Below are 10116 nucleotides of genomic sequence, written 5' to 3' on the forward strand. Positions count from 1 at the left end.
TTAGTTGTTACTCTTATTAATATTTGTGGGAAGTTCACATACATGCACGGAGATAGAACAATATGATTTATCTTGAGTTCTTTATATAAATGAGTTAATCTGGTAGCACTAATTATTGTGTTAGCTGGTTTCCATTGAATTTAAATTTATAAACCAGTTATTAAACTATTTATAGAACCACAGCAAAGAATACTCTATGGCATTGCTTAGAAATAAACAAATAAATCACCAGAATAGACTAGGTGGTCTAGAAACTGATCCAGCCACTTGGGACAGGGATGTATCTCAGTTGGGTGGGGAAATGTGATTTATTTCATCAATTAAACTAACACTGACAACATAGGCAAAAATGAATTCCAGATGGATTAATGCCTTTAAAATATAAAAACTAGAAGTTTTATAGAATATTTATGTTCATTAAGGCTGAGGCAGGTAGCAGCTCCATAGCTATAACATACAACACATATTTGAAATACAAGAACTAAAAAATTATATTTGGAGAAAAACGGGTCACTAAAGACAAATGTTGATATATAAGTTAGTCTTGGTCTGGAGAAAAAATTGCTTTAAATATTTCAAGTAGGAAGAGATTTTACACAAATGAGATGCTCACTAACCTGTTAGACTGAAGGAAAAAGTCACTAGAAATTCTTGCTGGCTTTTAGAAATCCAGTGCTGCAGGAATGTCAGGGAAAACCACAGCCAATAATCTCTGCAAAATGCAGGACATACTTGGCGGCCACCGTGTGCGCCATTTTCACCAACTGTCAACATGTGTAATGAAATAAAGGCTGCTTGCTTGCTTTGCCCTTCCTAGTTCAGCGAGAATGCTTCTTTTTGGTGGAAGTTAAACCAGGACCCTGCTGACTATCAGTTTCTACTCTTTTCTCTGAGGGGAGATTTCAAAAAGCAAATATGGTGCCAAATATTATTACTCTGTTGAAGAAATAGGAGTTCTTATGGTCATTATACAAAGTGATGACACACAATATAGAAATTTCATAGTCCAGAAATAAATCCTTTGAAATAAAGTTACGGTACATAAAGATATTGGCAAAATTGGTGGAATGTCATCCATTTCTTCTGTTTGGGCCCCACAGGAAGACTCATTTTCCAGCCTTCCTTGCAGTAAGGTAAGGACTTCATGATTGGGCTGTAGCCAGTGAAATCTGGGCAGAAGCATCCTAAGCCATATCCAGTTTGCGTCATAAATCCCTCTCATCTTCCAGCCAGCAGACATATGAGAAAAGGCTCAAAATCACTAGTCATCAGGGAAATGTAAATCAAAATCACAATGAGGTATCACCTTACACATGTCAGATTGGCTAAAATCAAAAGACAAGGAATAGCAAGTGACAAAGAGAAAAAGGAGCCTCATACACTGTTGGTAGGAATGCAAATTGGGAAGGCCACTGTGGAAAACAGTACGGAAATTCCTCAAAAAATTTAAAATAGGAACACCACATGGTCCAATAATTTCACTCCTGGGTATTTACCCAAAGAAAATGAAAACACTAATTTTGAAAACATGTACCCATATGTTTATTGCAAGATTGTTTACGGTTAAAGATACGGAAGCAACCCAAGGGTCCATCAATAGAGGAATGGATAAGTAAGATGTGGTGTGTACACACACCCACATGAATATGCAGCCATAAAAAGGAGACTTTGCCATTTATGACAATGTGGATAGACCTCGAGGATATTATGCTAAGTGAAGTAAATCAGATTAAGACAGACAAATATATCATTTCACTCGTGTGGAATCTAAAAAGCAAACAACAGCAGAATCAGACCTGTGAATACAGGGAACAATCTGATGGTTGCCACAGAGGAAGGGAGTTGGGGGGTGGGTGGGCAAAATGGGTGAAGATGCCTGGAAGATACAGGCTTCCAGTTACAGAATGAATAACAAATGTGTAGTGTTTAGAAGCAGGATTATTTGTGAAGTGCCTCCTCAAACCAGGATAGACAAACCTGAAATACGTCATAGGCTTAGCAATGCTTTAGAAATGGTGAGCCCAGTTGGGTCTAACATTTTGGCTAGCACTGCTACAAGATACATGTCTTATACCTTTGTTTCCTCTTCTGATCTTCCGTGTTGGAAATTTATATCTTCTTCACACTGTTGGCATTTCCACAGGTCCCCTATGTGAATCCATTTTGTTTCTTTCTCCTCTGGCGGGAAGCACACTGCTAAGAGGGGCCCAGGTCCACTGCCTGTTGCTGCCCACCTGTGGTACTCAGAATCCATTTGCTTAAAGAATTATCCAGATGGTCATTCATGCTTACCAGCTACCCAGAGATATACCCTATTACCCACCCTATGGATAGTAGCATATTAATGATTCTGGGATTCTGAGAAGCCCAAATCCCCTTTCCCTCCCTTTTCTATCTTATAGGGTACCAACTTCATTGTACCCCCAGAAATCAGAGTATTTACCAATCTGGGTAAATACAACATACTTCCCTTCCCAGACTGTGCACAGGGTCTCTCCCTGTCCCACCCACCCAAGTTCACTCTTCCCTCTCCATTTGCAGTGGTTATGCAGAGTCCCAAAGTGAGGTCCTGGCTCAGACACTGTAGTAATGGATCTGATTAGAATACATTTAAACTGCATGTGGAAATTTAACTTTTGCATTTGAAAGACAAGGGCTTTTTTTTTCATAATACAGTTTTATACTATGTTCATTGCAAATGTCTCCTTTGACTTTTTATAAGTTTAATGAGTTCACTGGGATGGCCTGACAGTTAATCACTGTAATAACTTTTCCATGGGAAAATGTGTTTCAAGTTTTAAACACTTGGTTTTAAATGTAAACTTTTGGGAAAAAGAAAACTTATTCTTAAGTCAAAAAGATATTAATGAGCTTTTAGTTTCCAAAAGGGAATAAATTGCCCTTGAACTCATCAAACAAACCCCCAGTGTTTTCATATATTCAGCTACTGAGACGAGTTAACTTAAGTATCAGATTTATGAGAAAAGAAGGCAAAATAGCCACATTTGTTTAAAGGAATTGAAACTTCCAACATACTGCCTTGATTTTAAAAGTGCTTTGCCCCTAGAATTCTCAGTCTTTCATTCTCATTTTCCTGTATTAACTGTTTACCTTTTTTTTTTCACTATTTTTTTTTTTCAGATGTTATTGATTCAGTACTCCTTTTCTTCCTTCCAGTATGGCTCATCTGAAAAGTTTTGAAATGTCTGGCAACAATACAAGCAATAAAAGAGAAAAACACTGAGGAAGTTAGGACACATTAAAAATGCAAGTAGGGGCGCCAGGGCGGCTCATTTGGTTAAGCATCTGACTCCTGATTTCAGCTCAGGTCATGATCTCGGGGTCCTGAGATTGAGCCCTGTGTCAGGCTCCATACCGGACGTGGAACCTGCCTAAGATTCTCTGGCTCCCTTGCTCCTGCCCCTTCCCCACACTTGTGCATGCTCTCTCTCTTAAAAAAAAAAAAAAAAAAAAAAAAATTATGCGTCAGAAAATACAATAGCTAAAATGAGCTCAGTGCAGAGAAACATGTATAGGATACATTCTTGTACAGTAGATGAGATTGGGTTGCAATTTAACTGTTAGTTTTCTAAAGTTAAAAAAAAAAAACCTAAAACCCTCAAGCAGTCGTTAAGAGTCACTGTAATATAAAAGCAAAAGGTAAGCCTAATTAAGTCAAAAGAGATCTGAATTTTGCCCAGAGTTCCTGCCTAATACAGAGGGCACTCTACAATGACTCAGATGTCATTTTGGATAACATCCTGACAACAACTGAAATATAATTTCCTACCAATGCTTTGTAATATTGGTTATACCACTATAATCAAAATCACAAGTTATAATTATAATCAATTGTGGTAGATTTTTTTGTTTGATAGAATTCCTAAAATTTTCATTAGTAGTGCACTTAGAAGTCATTTCCTATCTTGAGATGCTAACAACTAATCCTCAAATTAAGTGATTCTTGTAGATGTAGATTAGGAGATTGTGTTGGGAGTCCTCAAGACCATTCTGAGTTTTGGAAAGTCTTTAGAACTCACAGGACTCAGCATGTAGTCATACACATGGTTACAATTTATTATAGTGAAAGGATAAAAAGCATAACCAGCAAACAGAAAAGGTCCATGGGGCTCAGTACCAGATAAACCAGATGTAAGCTTCTAAGATTCCTTTTCCAGTGGAGTCACACAAGGTGTGCTTAATTTCTCAAGAAAAATGCTGTGACGAATAGGAAATGTTGCCAACAGGGAAGTTCATTAGAGACTGAACACCCAAGGTTTTCACTGGGGTCTGATCATACAGGAACCCTCTGTCTGGCATATACCCAAGTTTCGGATTCATAGAGGAAAAGCAGGGGTTTGCAGAAATTATATTGTTTGTACAAACAATTTAGATACTGTGAGCCACTTATATGGGTTAATAGTAGGAACATTCCAGAAATCCATGTTCCCAGCTGCCAGCTAAGGGCGGACTTTTTAGGTAAGGACTTAAGCTTTTTTTTTTTTTTAAGATTTTATTTATTTATTTGACAGAGATCACAGTTAGGAAGAGAGGCAGGCAGAGAGAGAGAGAAGAATCAGGCTCCCTGCTGAGCAGAGAGCCCAATGGGGGACTCGATCCCAGGACCCTGAGATCATGACCTGAGCCGAAGGTAGCGGCTTAACCCACTGAGCCACCCAGGCGCCCAGGACTTAAGCTTTTTAAGTTAGAACTTTATGTTAACTTTTTCTGCACCCGGATGATTAAACTTAATTAAAAATTCTGGAGATAACTTACTAAATAGTTTCTTATATATTGTCTAAAGAAAGAACCTACTTGTGTTAGTACTAGTTCATTCGTATTAATTTCATTAAATCTCATGTAATGAATGATGTCAGTGTAAATTTAGCCTATATACCCTACTAAACTGATTAAGAATTCATGGATTAAGAAACTTCAGAATTTAAGTATTACGTGTTTTTAAATTTGAATAAGAAACTTCTTACGTGTGAAATTGGTTAAATGGAATTATATAATTTCGTATATCATTCTCAAACAAGAGTGCTGATTTTACTCGGGCCTTTTTTTGATAAGGGGAATATTCCATCTATGGATTTAACCAACATTTCATAGCATGAAGAAATACTAAATATAACAGATTGCATAGCTTGATTAACTTGATTTTGATTTATGTTCTTTTGAATTACAACTGCCCTCAGAGAAAGTAGCTATTAAGCTTTGGCTAGTTACAATTTCAGCATATGAAGAACACTGATTAAGGAAAGGCACGAGATATTTTTGATGTTTTCTTCCTGAAGGATTAAGTTTATGGTTTTAGGCCTTATGTTCAACTCTTTAATCCATTATGAGTTCAATTTTGTGATGGTATAAGACACTGGTTCAGGGGCTCCTGGGTGGCTCAGTAGGTTACCTTCAGCTCAGGTCAGGATCTCAGGGTCCTGGGATAGAGCCTCGCATCAGGCTCTCTGCTCAGCAGGGAGTCTGCTTCCCTCTCTCTCTGCCTACTTGTGATCTCTCTCTGTCAAATTAAAAAAAAAAAAAAAGAAGACACTGGTTCAGTTTTTTTTTTTTTTAAAGATTTTTATTTATTTATTTGACAGAGAGAGAGAGATCACAAGTAGGCAGAGAGGTAGGAAGAGAGAGAAGGGGAAGCAGGCTCCCTGCTGAGCAGAGAGAATCCCAGGACCCTGGGACCATGACCTGAACTGAAGACAGAGGCCTCAACCCACTGAGCCACCCAGGCGCCCCAAGACATTGGTTCAGTTCTTTTCTTTTAATGTGACTGTCCAGTTTTCCCAGTACCATTTATTGAACAGACAGTCCTTCCCATTGTATATTCTTGCCTGTGTTGTATATTAATTGACCATATATGTGTGGGTTTATTTCTGGGCTTCCTCTTCTGTTCCATTGATCTATGTGCTATATTTACGCTAATATCATACTGTTTTGATTACTACAGCTTTATAGTACAGTTTGAAATCAGGGAACATGATGCCTCCAATTTTGTTCTTTCTCAATATTGTTTTGATGAAGGGTCTTTTGTGGTTCCACACCAAATTTTAGGATTGTTCTATTTCTGTGGAAAATGTCATTGAAATTTTGATTAAAAAAAATTGCATTGAATCTATAGATTGCTTTGGTTAGTATATACATTTTAGTGGTGTTAATTATTCTAATCCATGAGCATGGAATATCATCCCATTTATTTGTGTCTTCTTCAAATTTTTTCATTAATGTCTTACAGTTCTCAGTGTATCAATCTATCACCTCCTCGGATAAATTTATCCCTCGGTATTTGATTCTTTTTGATACAATTGCAAATGTGATTGTTTTCTTAACTTCTCTTTCTGACAGTTCATTATTAATGCATAAAAACCCAACAGGGTTTTGGTTTTATTTGTATATTACTTTTGTGTCCTACAAGTTTACTGAACTCTTTTGTTAGTTTTTTTTTTGAGTTTTCTTTTTTTAGTTTTAAATAGAGAGAGAGAATGAGCAAGGGATTGGTAGAGGGAGAGGGAGAATCAGGATCCCTGCTGAGCTGGGAGCCCCATGTGTGGCTCTACTCCAGGACCCTGGAATCATGACCTGAGCTGAAAGCTTAACTGACTGAGCCAACTAGGCACCCTGTTTTTTTCTAGTTTTAACAGTTTTTTGATGGAGTCTTTAGGATTTTCTTTATATGATACTATGTCATCTGCAAATAGTGACAGTTTTACTTATTTCCTCCTAATTTCGATGCCTTTTATTTCTTTTTCTCGTGTACTTGCTCTAGCTAGGACTTCCATACTGCCATGTTGTCTTCAGATTACATTTACACATATGTATGTTTTATACCAAATAATCTTTGTTTCCTCTCTCCTTACTCCCACCCTCCTTCTCTCTTTCTCTCTGCATTTCTTTTAGTGGTAAAATTTGTATTTTTGCTTGGATGTCTGTTGTATACTAATACCTTTATACCATACCTTTAGTAACTTTCTATTTGTTCTCTACTATGAGAAATAATTGAAATTGGCCAACAACCTCTTCTTTCTTCCTTCTCTTTCTGTCTCCCAGCATCTGATGTGAAGTAATATCCTCTTATTTCTAGGAAATAGCTATAAGGTAATCAGGTAGCTTATTCTACTTTTCATATGTTCTCCCCATCTCACACCTACTCTTCCTATGTTTGGTCGTTGTTGTCTACTTTATTAGATCATGTGACCAATAATATATTATATTCTCTCCTTTATATCATTATTTAGTCTTAGTTCCATAGGTCAAGATATTGAAGTCTGTCCAGCCATTTTGGTGGTTCGAAGCTCATTCTCCAGTAGATAATCTTAGAAAGGTGCAGTAAACAGTATTTCTTTCGTTCATGAATGTTTATAAGTGTTTGTCTACAGTCTTTATTCTTGAATATGTTTGCACGGTACAAAACCCTTAGGTCATTTTTTCTTGCCTTCAGTGTGTTAAGTATCGCACTCTATTATCTTCAACCCATAAAGGGTTGAGGTAGAAAGATCTGGCAATTAATATTCTTTCTCTCGTAAGTGATTAGCTGTTGGTGTTTGCCTTGATACAATAGAATATTTAAAGATTTCCTTTAAAATTCATTTGTTGTGGGGCAACTGGGTGGCTCAGTGGGTTAAAGCTTCTGCCTTCCGCTTGGGGATGGAGCCAGGCATCGGACTCTCTGCTCAGCAGGGAGCCTGCTTCCTCCTCTCTCTCTGCCTGCCTCTCTACTTGTGATCTCTGTCTGTCAAATAAATAAATAAAATCTTTAAAAAAATTCATTTGTTTTACTAGAATAATTCTTGGCATTGGCCATTTTGGTGTCAGTGTTTCCAGGTATGCTTTTCAGTATATTTTCCAGGTTTTTCTGTTTTGTTTCTTTCCTTCAAAAAAATTTTCTTAGATTATTTTGTTCTGTTCTGTTGCTCTGGTTCTCTCCCTGGGGTACTTCTGGCATACATATGTAGGAACGTGTCCTTTATCTGTCACTTTCTCTCAAAACCGTTTTACCTCCTTCTTCATTTCTTTTTGATTTTTAACATTTTTCTCTTCTTAAACTTCGATTTCTGCTAAAACATTATTTGTTACTGTTATATGCTCTTGTGTTTCTTGTTTATGCTTCCTTAACATTTTTTAAAATTTTTGTTCTGAGTTCCCTCATTTTTTACCTCACAAAAACTTTTTGTTTTATTAAACAGAGCACATTTACATATGAGGAAAACGCCTAGGCCCAAATAACAGAAGCTACCAAGGCTATAATGAATGCTTGCCTCCTGCTTAGTAAATCAAAAAAGCAGAGACTTACAGGGGCTTAAGTTACTCACTCTGGTCCTTGTGCTCTCCAAGCAATTGAAATTTCCTAGAGGCCAAGCTGGAAGTTCCAGGCAAGGCTTTTATAGGGGCTTATGCTTGAGCACAAAGGAGACAGCACAAAGGAAAAAGTCCTTCCTGCTGGCTCTCCAGACAAAGGCAAGGGAAAATTTTTACAGAGACTGAAGTGGGAAAGGAGGGATGTCTAAGCATGTAGGGGCAGGGAGGTACAGGAAGTTGGGAACACAGTTTCAGCGGACAGAACACGTTTCGTCAATGTCTCATTAGTATGTTAAATCCCCACCCCTGGGTGTGATTTTTAGTATTATAATGAGGGAACAAGTCAGTGAAACGTCAGCCGTGGAGTCTGCCTTGGTGCACACTGGTTTGGTTTGGTCTTTACCAGTCTTCGTAGTGGAGTCCCTCATTTGGTAAGCATCCCCCTTTAAGTTTTACTTAAAACTCTCTAAAATATCTGGAGCTAGAGAATAGGGAGAAGACTAGGTAAGTCATACAACCATTGTCAGAACCCCTCTACCTCCGGCTCAAAAGTTGTATTGTTGGGTCCCCAATGTTGGGTCCCCCAATAATGGGTCTGTGATTAAAGGAGCGAGAATGATACAAAGCGAAGCTCAAGCAAAGCTTTATTTCGTGCCAAGTATCAAGAATCAAACCGAACATTCGGGGCTGCGCCTCTTACAGAGAGGGTGACCTCTCTCAGCTTCACAGACTAGTTTTTAAGGGCAAAGGCCATGTGGTTGGGCCTGGCCACGCACAGGTGGCCAACGAAATTGTAACACACAGAGAAAGCTGCATAGTCGTGTTAGGTCACACATAAGTGACCAATTGAATTACAATTTACCCTAGTAGATATTTTAAGCAGCCTATCACCTTGATCAGAATTGGTGCCCAAAAGGTGCCCAAAGGGCGGGGCCCAAACTCCTTGGTAACTAGGGAGACAGTATGCGCCACCGCACTGATCGGATGTCTCCACCTGGCTTGACCCACCCTTGTATTTGGGCTTTGTTACCTGGAACTTGTTTTCAAGTAAGTCCCCTGGGGGGAGCGGGGGCAGGGACAGTTTAAATTTTACTGCAAAAACAAAAAAATGACTATTTAATCCAAGATGGAATCCTCTGGCTAAATAGGCCCTTACAGTATTACTTCTAGAACTGGAGGCGTGTTCCTGTTTGTTCAAGTGCATTTTCTCCCTATGTTAATGGTTAGGACAAAGGTAATAGCTACAGAAGAGGTATTCCATTGGTAAATATAGAACTATATCAGAACAAAGAGCGGGGTGACATAGAAAATTTTGTCTTTCCAAATATCAGTTGCTTTCGTAATATAGTCATATGCAGTGAAGAAAACTCTACCTCCCACAGGCTTAATCCAAAAACTTTCTGTTGCTATTCATACCAAACAAGGCTCCCCATTCTTCTGGCATCATTCCTGAACTAAGAGATCCAGTTGGCATTTTCGGGTATTGGAAAACTTCATTTTGTGACCTCCATTATGGATTTCAACACTGCTGGCTATTGGCTCAGACAGGTGGGCCTCCTGATCAATTCAGACTTCAGCAGTTTTGTCTTAAGGGAACATTCTTTTGCACCTCATCCTTTACTAGAAGGAAGTCCTGATTCCTGCAATGAACAGTCATTGGAAGCTATAGTAAGAGGGCAGTACTTCCCGCACTCAGTGCCTGGTCGTAGCTTCACCACCTTGTTGAGCATGTGTTTTGCTTCTCGTAGGTCGTAATAAGGTCATTTCTGGCTCAGAAGACTTTTAAATGTGCTTGCTTCAAGTTGGGCATTT

Source organism: Mustela erminea, chromosome 15 (assembly GCF_009829155.1).
Source record: "Mustela erminea isolate mMusErm1 chromosome 15, mMusErm1.Pri, whole genome shotgun sequence".
Classification (NCBI taxonomy): Eukaryota; Metazoa; Chordata; class Mammalia; order Carnivora; family Mustelidae; genus Mustela; species Mustela erminea.